Genomic DNA, 16223 nt, shown 5'->3' on the forward strand with positions numbered 1-16223 from the left:
GTGAAAATAAAAATCCGTTTCTGTTTTGGGATGGAGGATCGGAAACAGGCAAATATACCCACAGTCCTGACTTACTCTTTCCCAAGAGATGGTATTCCTGGGAATTTTGTGGGTGGAGAGCAGCAGTTACCTTCCCCATCTCCCTCCAGGAGGTCCTGCTTTTATTCTGTCTTCACTTTGCCCCATTAGCACCATCATCTGCCCAGTCCCCTAGAAACCTGGGAGGCATCCCTGACACTTCCCTCTTCCTTTTCTCAGTCCTAATGTCCACAAATCACCAAACTCAGTAAGTTGCACTTTCCGGATGTTCTCCAATTAATCCCAGGTTCAGGGGGTCATCTTTTCTCATCTCTCTTACTTTATTACAACAGCTTCCCGCTTGTCCTGGTGGCTACAGCTCCTGTCCTCCTCATCCTTCCTCCAGCATCTGTCTCTGGCACAAAAGCAGACTGGACAATAGTCACCTGCCATAACCTGGCCCTCCTGCTGTGCCTGCTTTATCTCATGGGCTTCCTCCGTGATGTGTACCCTGTAGCCATTGAACTCCATGTCTGTGTCGTGCGGTCCCTTCTACCTTGAACGCCTTTACCACCATCTCCCTCCTGTCCCTCCATTCAAACCTTGTTGTTATGGTCTGAATGTGTATGTCTACCCCAAAATTCATACGTTGAAACCTAACCCCCAGCATGATGGGATTAAGAGAGGGAGTCACTAGGGGTGATTAGATCATGGAGGCAGAGCCCTCGAGAATGGGATTAATGTCCTTGTAGAAGAGACCTCAAGAACTCCCTTTCTCCTTCTTCCAGGTGAGGATACAACAAGAAGTCTACAATCTGGAAGAAGGTCTTCATTCAGCTTTGGACCCTCGATCTCCGACTTCTAGCCCCCAGGACTGTAAGAAATAAATTTCTGTCATTTGTAAGCTACCTAGTCCATGGTATTTTTCTTTTTGGCAGCCCAAATAGCCTGACACCTGCCCTGGCCCCCTCCCCTATCCCATTGCTCCACCCATGTTTTAAGACTCCAAGAGGTTAAAAAAAAAAAAAAAAGGCTCCTATAGGTGTCATTTCCTCTCAAGAGCCTTGCCAGACCCATCACTTCCAAGTAGGTCCCTCTCTTCTGAGCTCTAAGAGCACTTTGGGTATTGTTTATCACCACTATTAAATACTATATTAGATTTATCTATTTAATCTTTAAGAGTCCTTTGAGATCCAGACCATTTGCACCTGACCTGGCATGTAGCAGCCAATGCTGAAGTAAACTTTGAACCATTGTCCACAGGCACCTCAAAGTCAACAGGGACTAAACTCACTAGCTCTACTCCCAAATTAGTTCTCCTACTGCCTCTCTTATCAACTCAAATGACATCATCTACTTAGTCATCTGAGCAAGAAATCTGGATTCTCTCTGTCACTCATTCCTCTCATCCAATCCGTGACAAACCTGTCATCAGTTCTCTTCTGTCTCCTCACTTCTCTCAAACTCCAAAGTTACTATGAAAGTTGCATTGTAATATGATCCTAAATGGCCTTTCTGCCTTGCTTCTCACAGTTTATAATTCAATGACTCTCAAACTTCCAGGGGACCTGGTCAGTGTAGGTCATTAAAAGCTATTGCAATAGGCAAAGCTCAAATAAATGAAAGTTTATTTCTTGCTCATGTTACTATCCAGCAGGGATTCTCAGGGAGCTTTGCTTCATTCATATATTCAGGAACTCGGGCTGACAGAGGTTCTACCTTCTTAAAGCAGCAGCATCTAGAACTGCACAGTCTCAGGGCACCTGGGTGGCTCAGTTGGGTGGTTAAGCATTCAACTCTTAATTTTGGCTCAGGTCATGGTCTCAGGGTTGTGAGATCAAGCCCCATGATAAGCTATGCACTGGGCCTGGAGTCTGCTTCAGATTCTCTCTGTCCTCCTCTCTCTACCCCTTCCTGAGTGTACATGCTCTTGAATAAGAAGAAGGAGGAGGAGGAGGAGGAGGAGAAAGAAATTCTGATTATCAGGTATAGTTAGAGCTGCATTGTCTCATACAGTAGCCACTAACCACATGTGGCTATTGAGCACCTGAAATGTGGCTGATCCTAATTACATTGTGTTGTGTGTAAAATATGTACTTATTTCAAAGAATTGTTTTGTTATTTTTGAGTGCTGTTCTTTGCAAGAATTATTAGTTGTGAGGATCAATTATTAGTTATGAGGGTCATGATTAAATATGTGGCTCACACAGAGAGGATACTACCAGTATACTTAGCATGCATTCTTCCTAAGTACAAAGCATGAGCAATCTTATTACAGTCAGACAGAATATGAGATATGATGGGGTCTGTGGCAAATACTCTTAATATTTTGAGGGAGTTGGGGCAATGGGACACTGCGATTATTGTTTTTCATTTTGGCTCCTTAGTCCTGGGGATTCTAGTATTTTTCTCCCTTTTTTAAAAATTGAGATATAATAGACATATATTGTTTTAGTGTGAGGTGTACAACATTATGATTTGATTTATGTATATGGCACAAAATAATTACCACTGTAAGTTTTGTTAGTATCCATTGGCACACATAGTTACATTCTTTTTTCCTTATGATGACAACTTTTAAGATCTACTGTCTTAACAACTGTCAAATATATAATACAGTATTGTTAACCCTAGTCACTATGCTGCACATTACATCCCCAGGATTTATTTAACTTATAAGTAGAAGTTTGTACCTTTTGACCACCATCACCCATTTCAATATTTTTTAAATGTAAAATATCTTGCTGACTTATATATTAATAAATGTTGAAATAATAATATTTTAGATGTGCTGGGTTGGTTAAATATATTAAAACTGAAATTACTAGAAATTCACCTGTTTCTTCTTTTTTAAGATTGATTGATTGATTGATTGATTGATTTATCACAAGAGATCACAAGCAGTCAGAGAGACAGGCAGAGAGAGACAGGCAGAGAGAGACAGGCAGAGAGGGGAAGCAGGTTCCCTGCTGAGCAGAAATCCCAACATGGGGCTCGACCCCAGGACCCTAAGATCATGACCCAAGCCGAAGACAGAGGTTTAACCCACTAAGCCACCCAGGCGCCACTCACCTGTTTATTTTTACTTTTTTATTTTATTTATTTATTTTTTTGAGAAAGAGAGTGCAGGGGGTTGGGAGAAAGGGAGAGAATTTAAAGCAGGCTGCACATTCAGTGCAGAGCCCAACGCCAGGCTCCATCTCATGACCGTGAGATCATGACCTGAGCCAAAACCAACAGTCAGATGCTTAACCAACTGAGCCACCCAGGTGCCCTTTTATTTTTTTTAACATGGCTACTAGAAATTTCAAATTAATATGTGCCCAGCACTATATTTCTCTTGGACATGTAGCCAAAGAAATTAAAGAGAAGGCAGAAAACCATATATGCAGGGTTTTTTAAAGACTTTATTTATTTACTTGAGAGAGAGAGAGATAACAACAGAGAACATGAGCAATAAGGAAGAGGGAGAAGCAGACTCCCCACTGAGCAGGGAGCCCTACATGGGGCTCCATGTCAAGACCCTGAGATCATGACCTAAGCTAAAGGCAGACACTTAACTGACTGAGTCACCCAGGTGCCCCTATATGTGCCGGGTTTTTTTTTTTTAATAGATTTTATTTATTTATTTGAGAGAGAGAGTGGGAGAAAGAGAAAGCACAGGCAGACAGAGAGGCAGAGGGAGAGAGAGAAGAAGACTCCCCACTGAGCAGGGACCCCCCCCCAACATGGGGCTCGATCTCAGGACCAGGATCATGACCTGAGCCAAAAGCAATCACCTAACTGACTGAGCCACCCAGATGCCCCTCTCTATGGGCAGTTTTTAAGAGCCAATCTCATTGGTCAAAATTCAGTCATGTAGACCCAAATTAATACCAATGAAGACTGAGAAATGTAGTCTTTTTGCATATTCAAAAAAAAGGAAAATGTAATGGGATTTGGTGAGACAGAGTGTTACCTCTGCCACAGGACATATGAACATGACATACTCCCAGTTATACAATTCCAAACACTGAGCTGTTGTGTGGTCACTTTCTAGTGTTAGAAAGTCTAGGTTGCACTTGAAAGTGATACTATTCTAGGAATAATCTTGAATCTAATTTTTTAAGAAATATTCTTTACAAATTTTGGTATTTTAACATAGTACAAAACAAATAACTTTGTTGTAATGCACCTTACAACCAACTGGCGCACACAAGATGGCGTTGTTACCATTGCAGCAACCATTGCTCTGTTTCCTTTCTCTCCGTCTTTCAAGGGTGTTCTTTCTAAAACACAGATCTGATCCCATAACTGCCCTGTTCACTCTTAATTCCCCCATGCCTTATGATAAAGTGCAAACTCTCTCGCATGACATAAATATCCCTCCATGACCTTGCCCAGGCCACCCCTCACAGTGCCCCAGACCACTTGATCCCTTTGGCACTCAATGCCATGCATAACTCTTTCCCACGTCTGGGGTTTTGCTTATATTTCTTGTTACTCTGGAATTTTGTTCTTGGTCACCCCATTTCTCATCACCTTTAAAAGGGTATAAATATCTCTGGAGATGGCATTTAAGAAACTATTCTTTTTTTTAAAAAATATTTTATTTATTTATTTGACAGAGAGAGATCACAGGAAGGTAGAGAGGCTGGCAGAGATAGAGAGAGAGAGGGAAGCGGGCTCCCCACTGAGCAGAGAGCCCGACGTGGGACTCGATCCCAGGACCCTGAGATCATGACCCAAGCCGAAGGCAGCGGCTTAACCCACTGAGCCACCCAGGTGCCCCTGAGAAACTATTCTTAACAAACTCCCCAGGTAGTGCATTCTGTCTGGTAATCCTCTATAGACCATCCTTGGGGAGGACTATTAGAGAGGACCAATTTGAGATGTTCTCTGAATATAGATGAAGAGTACAAAGAAACGAAGAGATGATAAATACAAACTGATAGGAGATATAAAAGTCAGTGAGCAGAGATGAAATATATAAACAACAAATAAAAAAACCTGGGTTAAAAAGAAAGAAAGAAAGAACAGAACAGAACTTGGATAAATCAAAGAGATACAATAAAGAAAGTTATAATAGGATAAAGTATTCCATGGTTGTGGAATTGTTTTTTTTTTTTAAGTGAATCTAGGGGGTGCCTGGGTGGCTCAGTGGGTTAAGCCTCTGCCTTCAGCTCAGGTTATGATCTCAGGGTCCTGGGATCAAGCCCCAAATCAGGCTCTTTGCTCAGCGGGGAGCCTGCTTCCCTCTCTCTCTCTCTCTCTGCCCACCTCTCTGCCTGCTTGTTATCTCTCTCTCTGTGTCAAATAAATAAATAAAATCTTTTTTAAAAAGTGAATCTGGAAAGTACATTTAGACCAAACTAATTAAAAGAGACCACAGTCAAACATATTCACCAGTTTTTCTTTTTTAATTTTCAGAATGAAAAAGATATAGGACTCACAGTCAGGAGGAAAATATAAAATACCCAATCAGGAACCAAAACTATATTGATGTCAGACTTCTCCACAGCAAACACCAGGAAGTAATGGAGTAAAATCTTCAAAATACTGAGGGAGATAAAGTGACCTCACATTGTGCCTGCTTAGGTAAGACTTCTTTGATCACTGAGTGATAAATTTGGGAAATTTTATTGACTTGTACACTTATGAGTTGTACACTTCTCCATTTGTCTGTAATGGCTCAATACAAATTTTGCTTAAGAAAAAAGAACAATAGGGGCACCTGGGTGGCTCAGTGGGTTAAAGCCTCTGCCTTCGGTTCAGGTCATGATCCCAGGATCCTGGGATCGAGCCCTCATCGGGCTCTCTGCTCAGTGGGGAGCCTGCTTCCTCCTCTCTCTCTCTGCCTGCCTTTCTGCCTACTTGTGATCTCTGTCTGTCAAATAAATAAATAAAATCTTAAAAAAAAAAAAAAGAAAAGAAAAGAAAAAAGAACAATGTTTAGTACATGTAGGTTCCCAATAAATATTTGCCAAATAAAAGAATAAATGGTTCAACCAAAAATTCTTTATGCAATAACATTCTGTAAGGTCAACAGAAAGACTTTCTCAAACACGTCAGGATGGAGGAAATGGGGGCACCCTTCTAAGTAAAAACAATATTCGGAAATATGCTTTAGCTGATTGAGACATGAACCAAAGCTAGGGATTTAAGAATGGGCACCTTTGTCCTGACATTCCTAGAGAGTATTATGCTGAGTGAAATAAGCCAGACTGAGGAAAACAAATACCACATGATCCACTCATAAGTGGAATCTTTTAAAAATGAATAAACAAACAAAAAGCAAAATCAGACCTATGAATAGAGAACAAACTGGTGGTTGCCAGAGGGGACGGCGATGGTGGGACAGGCAAAATGGGTGCAGGAGAGTGGGAGCTACAGGCCTCCGGTTATGGCATGAGTAAGTCATAAGGATAAAAGGCAGAGCATAAGGAATTTATAGTCGGTGAGCCTGTACTAGAAATGTGATAGGACAGATGGTAGCCACACTTGCGGTGAACACAGCATCACATATAAACTTGTGAAGTCACTAAGTTGTACACCTGAAACTAATGTAATATTGTGTGTCAACTATAGTCAAATTGAAAAGAAAAATAAATAACGTGCTCCATCAAAACAAGAGCATAAACCAAGACATGGAAGATGAGTCAACATAAGAAAGAGGCAAAGGAAGACTGGCAAAGAAGATGCCAGGATGGCAGCCATGCACCAGGGGTGGAGGGCACCCAGTCTAGATTGGAGCCATAAGATTCAAGAGACACACCTACTGAAGACTGTTATCAGTAACAGCCCCCCTCCCACTCAGCTCTGGAATTTAAGAACGGAAGAGCCGGAAAATTATATTGCAGATTCTTTTTCGTAATTGGCCTCTCTTGACTATGAGCTGAAGAACTCCTTGCCCCACTGACTGGACTAGTTTAAAACACTCAGCTCCCTGCCACCAAAGGGTCTGTTTTGATCTACCTTTGAAAACTGAAGATTGGGCCTGGTAGTCTCAGAAATAGACAAGACAGAGCAGCCTACTCACCATGACTCTCCTTCTGCTGGACCTGGAGAAGGAGCATTATCAGTTAGGGTAGGCTAAATGGCTGACGAACAGATCTAGAATGCTTCATGGTGGAACAGAAGGTTATCCCCACTCACATGCTGTAGACTGAATGTTTGCGTGCCCCCGAAATTCATATGTTGAAAGCTAATCCCCAGTGTGATGGGATTTGGACGTGGTGCCTCTGGGAGGCCAGGAGGTCATGATGGAGGAGCCCGCATGAATAGGATTAACGTCCTTATAAAAGAGGCCCCAGAAAGTTCCCTCGCCCTCTCTGCTATGCAAGGACACGGCCTCCAGAACTGGGAGAAATAAGTTTCTGTTGCTTATAAGCCACCTAGTCTCTAGTTTTCTGTTATAAGAGCCCAAGTGGACTAAAAGAGCACATAAGACTTCAAGTGAAACGTTCCTGGTCACTGTGCCTGCATCCCTTATGTGGAGGTTTGGGAAGCCAGTGTCTATTCCCTCCCATGTAAGGGTGCTGGGAAATGAGACCCCTGCATGAGCAGAAGCATCCCAGCTACAACTCTGCTCCAGATTCTGGGGCAGCTGGCCACTCTGCTTCTCTGGCCCCACTGCACACCTCTCCGGGTTTCCCAGGTCTCACTCCTGCCTGGTCCAGGTGCTCTTGCAAAGTCTCAGGAAAGCTGAAGGCAGACTCCGGCCAAGATAAAGGATTCCACAGCTCCTGGGTGGCCCCCAAAACAGTGCGGATGTGGCTTCTCACCAGCTAGTTTTGTGGTTGCCCTTTGGTTTTTTACAACTAAGCAATATGTCATTTAAGGATGTAAACACAAGTGTGATATGACTATTTTAAAAAGCAATAGAAAGAGGAACATAAAAATCAGGACAGTGGTCCCTTCTAGAGGGAAAAGAGGGGGAGGGGAGGGGCACCAGGACCTCCAGTTCTGGCAATATTTCACTTCTGAACTTGGACAGCACAGTTTCAGGTTTGGGAGTTTGTTTGTTTTTATTTAATTCTTTAAATTATACACATACATTTTATTCTTTCTTGCACAAAAAGATGCATTTCACAATTAAAAGGTTTTAAAAGAATTGGGTGGTTGGGTGATGGACACTGGAGAGGGTATGTGCTATGGAGAGTGCTGTGAAATGTGTAAGCCCGATGATTCACAGACCTGTACTCCTGCAGCAAGTAATACATTATATGTTAATAAAAACAATTTAAAAAGAAAGGTTTTAAAAGATATGGAGGAAAAACACAAAGGAAAAAAGTGACAGATTCAGCCACACAGAACTGTAAATCTTCTATATGTTGAAACATTAAACTGAAAGGCAAGCAACAAATTGGGAAAATATTTGTCACAAATACAGCAAGACATTAATATCTGACTTATTAATCTAAGAACTAAACCCGCTTCCACCTCCACACCTTTGCCCTTGCTGTTCCCTTCCCCAGGACACTCTTCCCCAAACAACCTCATGAGCTTCTCTTTCCTTATTTTAATGTTCTAACATATGTCACTTTCTCAGTGAAGGTTTCTCTGACCACCCTGTCACTCTCCCACAACTTCTCTGATTTAGTTTTCTCTGTGGTGTACATTCCTCCTAACACACTATGTCACTTACTTACCCTGCTTTTGTTTCTCCTCACTAGACTCAAACTCCTTGTGGGCAGGAATATTTGTCTACTTTGTTCACTGCTTTATCCCCTCTCTCCCCCACAGTGCTCTAACAGTTCCTAGCACCCTGCAGTAGATATTTATTAACTGATTGACTATGAAAATCTCATGTTAATTGATAAGACAATCATTAAGAACATCTGCTCAAAGGGCAGAAGATGTAAACTGAAAATGTAGTAAGGGACCAAAACGTCTTTGAAACCCATACAAACATTTATTGTCACTAATGATCAAATAAGTTCACATTAAATAATTACCTACCTTTCACCTATCAAATTAGCAGTCAGTTTTTTAAGTCTAACTGTATTGGTAATAATGTGCTAAAATGAGCAATTATTCACTTCTAGTAAGCATAAATGAGTACAATATTCTGAAAAGCAATTTATAATTTAAGAAACTTGTGTGTTCATGCTATTTGGACCAGTAACTACACTTCTAGAAAGCTATCAGAGCAAAATAATTTTAAAATATACAAATAAAGCTCTATGTACAGTACAAAACTATGATAGCTTATAAAATATCATGAAAATTTTTCAAATGTTTAAAATGTTATTAAACATGAGTAAAAATCAGGACAAGAGAATCATGAAAATTTTTCAAATGTTTAAAATGTTATTAAACATGAGTAAAAATCAGGACAAGAGAATCATGAAAATTTTTCAAATGTTTAAAATGTTATTAAACATGAGTAAAAATCAGGACAAGAGAAAATAGTTCAATGATTTTAAAGAAAACATTAAAAGTAAGAAGGAAATACATTAAAATACTAATAGGAATTACTCTGAATCATAGGGATGGAGAATTGTAATATTTTCTTGTAATTTCTGATTTTTTTTGATTTTATAAAAAGACTTATTCATTTATTTATTTATTTAAGAGAGAGCGCGTGTGAGAGAGAGGATGGTGGGGGGAGGGGCAGAGGGAGAGAGATTCTCAAGCAGACTCCCTGCTGAATGTGGAGCCCATCCTGGGCTCAGTCTCACAACCTTGAGACCATGACATGAGCTGAAATCATGAGCTGGTCACTTAACTGACTGGTTAAGTGACCAGGTTCCCCTATAATTTCTGATTTTAAATGAACATCTACTTCTTTTTAAAATGATGGTACCTTTGTGATCTGTAAACCGGCATTTTTTTTTTTTTTTTTTTTTGACAGAGATCACAAGCAGGCAGAGAGGCAGTAAGGGGGTGGGGGCTCTCTGCTCAGCTCTCTACTGAGCAGAAAGCCTGATGCCGGGCTCGAACCCAGTACCCTGAGATCATGACCTGAGCCAAAGGCAAAGGCATTAACCCACTGAGGCACCCAGGTGCCCCTGTAAATCAGCATCTTTAAAAACAGTGGTTATTTGGTAATTCAAATAAGTCATTTCCATGTTTAATGAAATAGTATAATGCATTTGATTGTAGCCAAATGGCAGAGAAGTGATATGAAATAGTATAATGAGTGGGAAATGTGAAATTATATGAAAATGGCTCTAGGAAAGAGTATCTGAAACCTGCAACTTCACATGAACAAAAACAAAAACAAAAAAAAACACAAAAATAGAGTCCACCGTGCTTGTGGTCCATTGCACCACCTTGTGGTGGTACACTCAAGTAGAGAAGCAGCAAGAACCCACATGAGCTGGGAAAAAATGACAAAATCTAGCAAATAATTCCCTATAAAAACATAGCCTCATATTCAAAACATCAGGGGAAATATCTCACCCACACAAAGCAAAAGTGAGCTAAGCACATGCTTTCATCCGTTTTATGTTGTCCTATCAGTTCCCCGGAATGAAGGACACAGCCGTAGACACAGAACGGCCAACCTCTGTTAAGAACTACTTATGCTGAAGGCACAGTAAGTCAGTCTACTTAGGGCATAAACTAGCCACAGGAGTTATTTCTTCTGATCAAATTAAGGTCATCACTGCCACAGCCCCACCACTTGCTCAGCCCTGTGATGTCTCAGATGAAAAATCAATTCAGCAAGTTCAAAAAACAAGTTATGGGCAATTTAGGCGGCGGTGGGGAAAGAGGAGGAAATTGGGTTCAGAGGAGTTAAAATATCAAAATGTCACAAGTTGAAATGCTAAGAAAGTACTAATGGTTTTCCACCTCTTACAATGGGGAAGATTTTTAAATATTACATCACCTACTCTGACCAAGCTTTCATCCCATCAATTCCCCAAAATGGTTCCTGTCAGCAATGATTTCCATGTTGCCAAATTCCATGGCCATTTCTTAGTCTTCATCTCACCCCTCCCTTCAGCAACATTTGATATGTAGAAACATTCCCTCCTTTCTTTTTTCCACAGCCTTCATTCCATGGCTAACCTTGCAAGCAAGCTTTCTTCAGATATAAAAGCACCATGACTACACAACGAAGGGCAAGTGGAAAGGTAAGTAAAAAGGTCCCACATACATATGTCCCTTCCATATGCCAGCCAAGTGCCAAGGGTGCTCCTTAATTACCACTTTTAATCCTCCACAACCATCCTTCCTCCATCTTAAACATCAAGAATGCCATACTTGAGTTATGAGTCTAGCTGACCTTCCCCTCAGCCTTCTTCTTCAGACTGTGTAGTAGAAAAGCCATGCCCACAGGCTCCTTCATGCTAACAAGAAAGTCGTAGCTAATTTCCCAGAGGGAAAATAAAGATCTCACTTGGAACCTAGTGTCAGAGACCTAGGGAAATCCATGCTTCCCATGTTCCTAAGTCTTGGAGGGGTTCCGCCAGCCTATCTTTCCTCCAAATGTGGCTCATGCTCTCACCAGTTACCCCAGGGCACTGGGCTGGAGTTCAAGTTGGAAGGAATACCTATTTTTCCAGGGTATCTGTTGTCAAATGTCTTGGGCTCTGAAAGATGCTCAAAAGGTCCACCAAGAAACCCTGTGCTATAGACCCGCAGCCCACCTGCCCTGGACAAAACAGTGAATGAGATGAAATCGAATTTTCCTTGATTTGTTTAATGATCAGTTTCTCCTGCTGCTTTATCAACAGGCTCCAGCCACAGCTCCCTGTGCTGACTGTGACCACATTTCCAATGGGAAAATACATCAAGACAGGAGGTCTCAAAGAGATCTGTGTGCCACTTCCGGGTGGGAAAAGAACTTCCGTGAAGAGGTTTCATCTTTGAAGTGTTGACATTTTCAGGATAGATTCAATGATTTGGGGAGAAATGAGAAGAATATTTAAAACCCAAGCTGGCTTTTACACTGTGAAACAAGCAAAGGCTCTTCCCTTGTTCAAATTCTCTCTGTCCCCCTCTCCTCAACAAATCCTCAATTTCTATTTTCCCTCTATCCTCCTCTAAGGTGCCTTTCAAGGGGGTTTCTAATCCATACTATGATATCAGGGACAGGCATTAATGTGTCATTACACCTCGCACATTTTCATCTCATTTCCTTATGAGCCCCAAAGAATTATCAAATAGTGAGCACCCAGGCACCATTGAGTGAAGCAAAGAAGCCTTTTCTCACTCCCCAAAAACCAGAGGCAGCAAAGCATTTGATAATGAGCCTGACCTTGCTTTTGACAGCCCTGGTTGACACGTGGCCTCAGCTTTAGTAATTCTGGAGGTCCCTAATACTGCTTGTTGCACTGCTAGCATGGTCATAGCACCTAGGGTATAGACAAGGCTTGACCACTTAAATGATTTGCTATTGCATTTTTTTTTCTATTGGCTGGACAACTGGCTCTACTATGTATAAAACTGGTCGGCAGCAAATCCTGAACCCCCACTAATATCGTGCTGGAGCACACAGACCAGACAAATAGAGAGCTGAGTCAGCGTGTGCCACTACATGTTTGGGCTTATTCCTGTGATGGGTTTTCCTCTTCTGGGGGACAGGACCCCCTTCTCCCTTCTGCTTGGATGCAGGTCCCATTTGGAGGTCAATCTGCACCATGCATGCTGTCCTCTACTCAGCCCAGATCAAATTCCAGGGGGAGGAAATGGAGGATTTAATGTCACAATGGGTTTTTACAAATTTGATGAGTTTTCTTCTTTGGAGTATTGGTTTGATGCTTACTCTGTGCTTATTTTTGAACTAAGCATTTATGACAATAAAAAGAACACATAAGACCATCTCCCTAGAGCAGATTGTGCCTACCCCTCCCTTCTCCTTCTCTTCCCCCTCTCCTCCCCTTCTCCTACTTCTTCTCCTTCTTGCTCACTTTTGTTCCCCAAGAATTAAAAGTTCTCCAAGGATGAAAGATAGAGCTTCTCCAGGGGCTAGGGCACATACATAGGTCAATTTTACAACATTCTTAAGCCTTAGACACTCTTCCTTTTGAAGGCTCACCACCCATGAGACCCAACCATAGAAATTCATCTATATCCAACCATAAGCAAAATTTGTATGTAATTATTTGAGTTGATAAAATGTAATTGGCTAGGGCACCTGGGTGGCTCAGTCATTAAGCATCTGCCTTCGGCTCAGATCATGATCCCAGGGTCCTGGAATCGAGTCCCACATTAGACTCCCTGCTTGATGGGAAGCCTGCTTCTCCCTCTCCTGCTCCCCTCTGCTTATGTTCCCTCTCTCTGTGTGTCTCCCTGTCAAATAAATAAGTAAAATCTTAAAAAAAAAAAAAGTAATTGACCAGTTGACATGATGCTTGATTCTGTGTAAGTACCTAATCTTTTTTAAAAAAGACAAATAAAATTTAACTTTGTTTTTCTGATATCAGTTTCCTTTGACATTTGGGAGCCAGTTAATTCCCTTTTTCACATTTTGAATATTTTTTAAGCTCCAGAAAGGTGTATAAACCCTGAGCACTACACACTAGAGCGGAGAAGACAAACACCCCTGGCTGGATTAGGGTTAGCCCAGATCTATCTGTTATTTAGCTGTATGAGTTCGGGTAAATTACTTAAGTTCTGTGAGCTTCAGTCACCCTATCAGTCAAATGAACCCATTCAGACATAACTTAGCAAGCTCTGAGCCCACGACTTTCATAGAAATGCAGTTCAATGACTAATTGTTTTTCCAAATTTTCTCATTCCGAGTCTTAAAGCACACAGAGTCCCTGGCCAAGTAACTCTGAGCTAAACAGAAAGTATGATATAGATTGAGATTGGAAAGAGCCTGTGTTAATATAGCATCTCCTGCCCTTAAGCTCAGTCACTGAGAACCTCAAATGGAATGTGTTGAAGCAATGACAGAGTCTCTGAGAATCATTCTTTTTTTTTTTTTTAAGATTGTATTTGTTTATTTGAGAGAGAGAGGACATGAGCAAGGGGAAGGACAGAAGGACAGGCAGACGTCCTACGAAGCAGGGAGCCCCATGCAGGGCTCAATCCCAGGACCCTGAAACCGTAACCTGAGCTGAAGGCAGACTCTCAACTGACTGAGACACCCAGGTATCCCTCTGAGGAACAATCTTTTGTTTGCTTTTGTTCATTCCTACCCTTCATACTTCCAGCCCCAGGCTCTGTGTTCTGCAACAAAAATAATGACTCTTTCATTCACACTCATGGGAGCATCCATCGTGGAGATCCAAATCTCAGACATCTTGTGCTCATGTGTCTTGGTGGGGGGTTGCCTGAGGAGACAGGGCTGAAGAAGAGAATCACACAGACGGGCCCAGGCAACAAGGGCTGGAACCACATGGAGGCATCTCAGAGTGTCAGTGGTAGAGCAGAGTTTGCAAAGAGTCAGAGAACAGTTGGTTTCTTCAACTGAGTAGCTTTTCCTCGTTATTCTCCTCAATAGCAAACCCAAATAACCAAGCACAGTTGGCTTCTCAGTCAGTAGAGCATGCAACTCTTAATCTCAGGATTGTGAGCTCAAGTACCACAATGGACACGGAGCCTACTTAAGATTTTTTTTAAAGAGCAATATAGTTAATCATTGTACTGTTTCAATTATGTTGAGCACTTATTTGGAGCAAAACATCCTGCTAGAGACTATGGAGATAGTCAAGGATGAATAATGAAGATCCCATCCTCAAAGAACCTGTAGTCTGATAGGGTCAGGGAAAGTGGGGATAGGGGATAAGAAGGAACTGAGGTCCCGTGGCAGGATACTGACTAAATTAGTGAGACAGATTATAAGTGTCAAAGACTTTCAAAAGGAAAACACTTCACTTTAGGATGGCCAAGAAGAGCTTCACCCATGATGAGAAATTTGAGGTGTGCCTGGGAGAAGTTTCAGAATATCTGGAAAAAGAAGTGGTAAAAGTAATGGAGGAAGAGGAAGGGAGGCAGGGAGAGAGAGAGAGAGAGAGAGAGAGAGCAAGCAGGGCCATGGTCCAGGTGTTTCCTATTTCTTAGACTACAGAGGAATATTTAGAATCCAGTTTCAGTAGCTCAGAGCCTGTCACAAAAATAACAATAAGAAAGGATAGTGCTAACACCAACGAGAGAGGCCTGGAGACTTCAAGAGTGGTTGTCCTCGTGCTTGCTTCCTCACATCCTCACGCACCAGCTCTCACCACGTGTACAATTTAGAGCAGAGCTGACAAAGTTAATTCTCAATGCATGTTGCTGGGAAGATAGGGGAAGTCCATATGTGTCTGTGGTTAAAAGCAAGCAGACTTAAAAGGCTCATATTAAAGGTGACCTGTATCTCACATGTCTCATGTTGGAATGCTACAGGTAGATTACTATCATGAATTCCTGGAAGGAGTAACAAGGCACAGTAGTTTAAACATACCCTAATGTGTGCCAAATAGAGATTTGGTGACAATAATGGCAATGAAGATTCAGTCTGTAACATTTACTGAGGACACCTGTGTCATCAATCCTGCTCTACTTACTTGGGAAGACAAAGGTAAAAAGCCTGGCTCATTCACCTTTACCTATCCAGTGCCTTCCCGGAGAAGCAGGGCCTTAGCTGAATCTTATTGGATGACTACAAGGATTATTATGAAAGTTTATGCTGGAAGAATGTTTGAATGGCCTTCTCACCTGTGTCTCTATCAAAAGGTAGAAAAGTTATACTCTGCATAAGCAAAAACATTATAACATCAATTTTGTTTTGTTTACAGGACAAACTATTTAGGATAGGATAAAAACCAATTGTTTTTATCACCAACAATTTTAGGAAAATAGAAAAAGAATAAAAAACAAGAAGTATTTATAAAGGTCTTGGTTGCCAGATTGTGGTTTAACTTCATTGTAGGAAATCAAATAACATTAGCTTTAAAGAACTTCAGATATGGAAATGTCACAATCCAGTGAGTGATTCATTACTTCCAAAAATCAAGAAGTCCTGCTTATGTCCTGCTGAAATCTTTGTCTTGAATTTGGTCCATGTATCATTGTATAAAAAGTCATTTCAGCTATTATCCCATGTTTGGAGGTCATGCTATGGGACAGCCAAGAAGCCATATTAAACTTACCTTTTAACTGAGGAAAAAACACAGCATTGATTCAGTGATAACACTGAATAGTGACGCCAAATAATGACACCATAGGATAAAACACTATGTGAAATTATATTCAAGTCATTGAATCTTATACAGTGGTATTACCCTCCTGAGGAGATCTATGATAATTTGAATAAAGCAAGAACTACAAAGAAACTTCTGTGG

Source organism: Mustela putorius, unplaced genomic scaffold, assembly GCF_011764305.1.
Source record: "Mustela putorius furo isolate JIRA1106 unplaced genomic scaffold, ASM1176430v1.1 tig00003983_pilon_pilon_pilon, whole genome shotgun sequence".
In the NCBI taxonomy this organism is placed as follows: domain Eukaryota; kingdom Metazoa; phylum Chordata; class Mammalia; order Carnivora; family Mustelidae; genus Mustela; species Mustela putorius.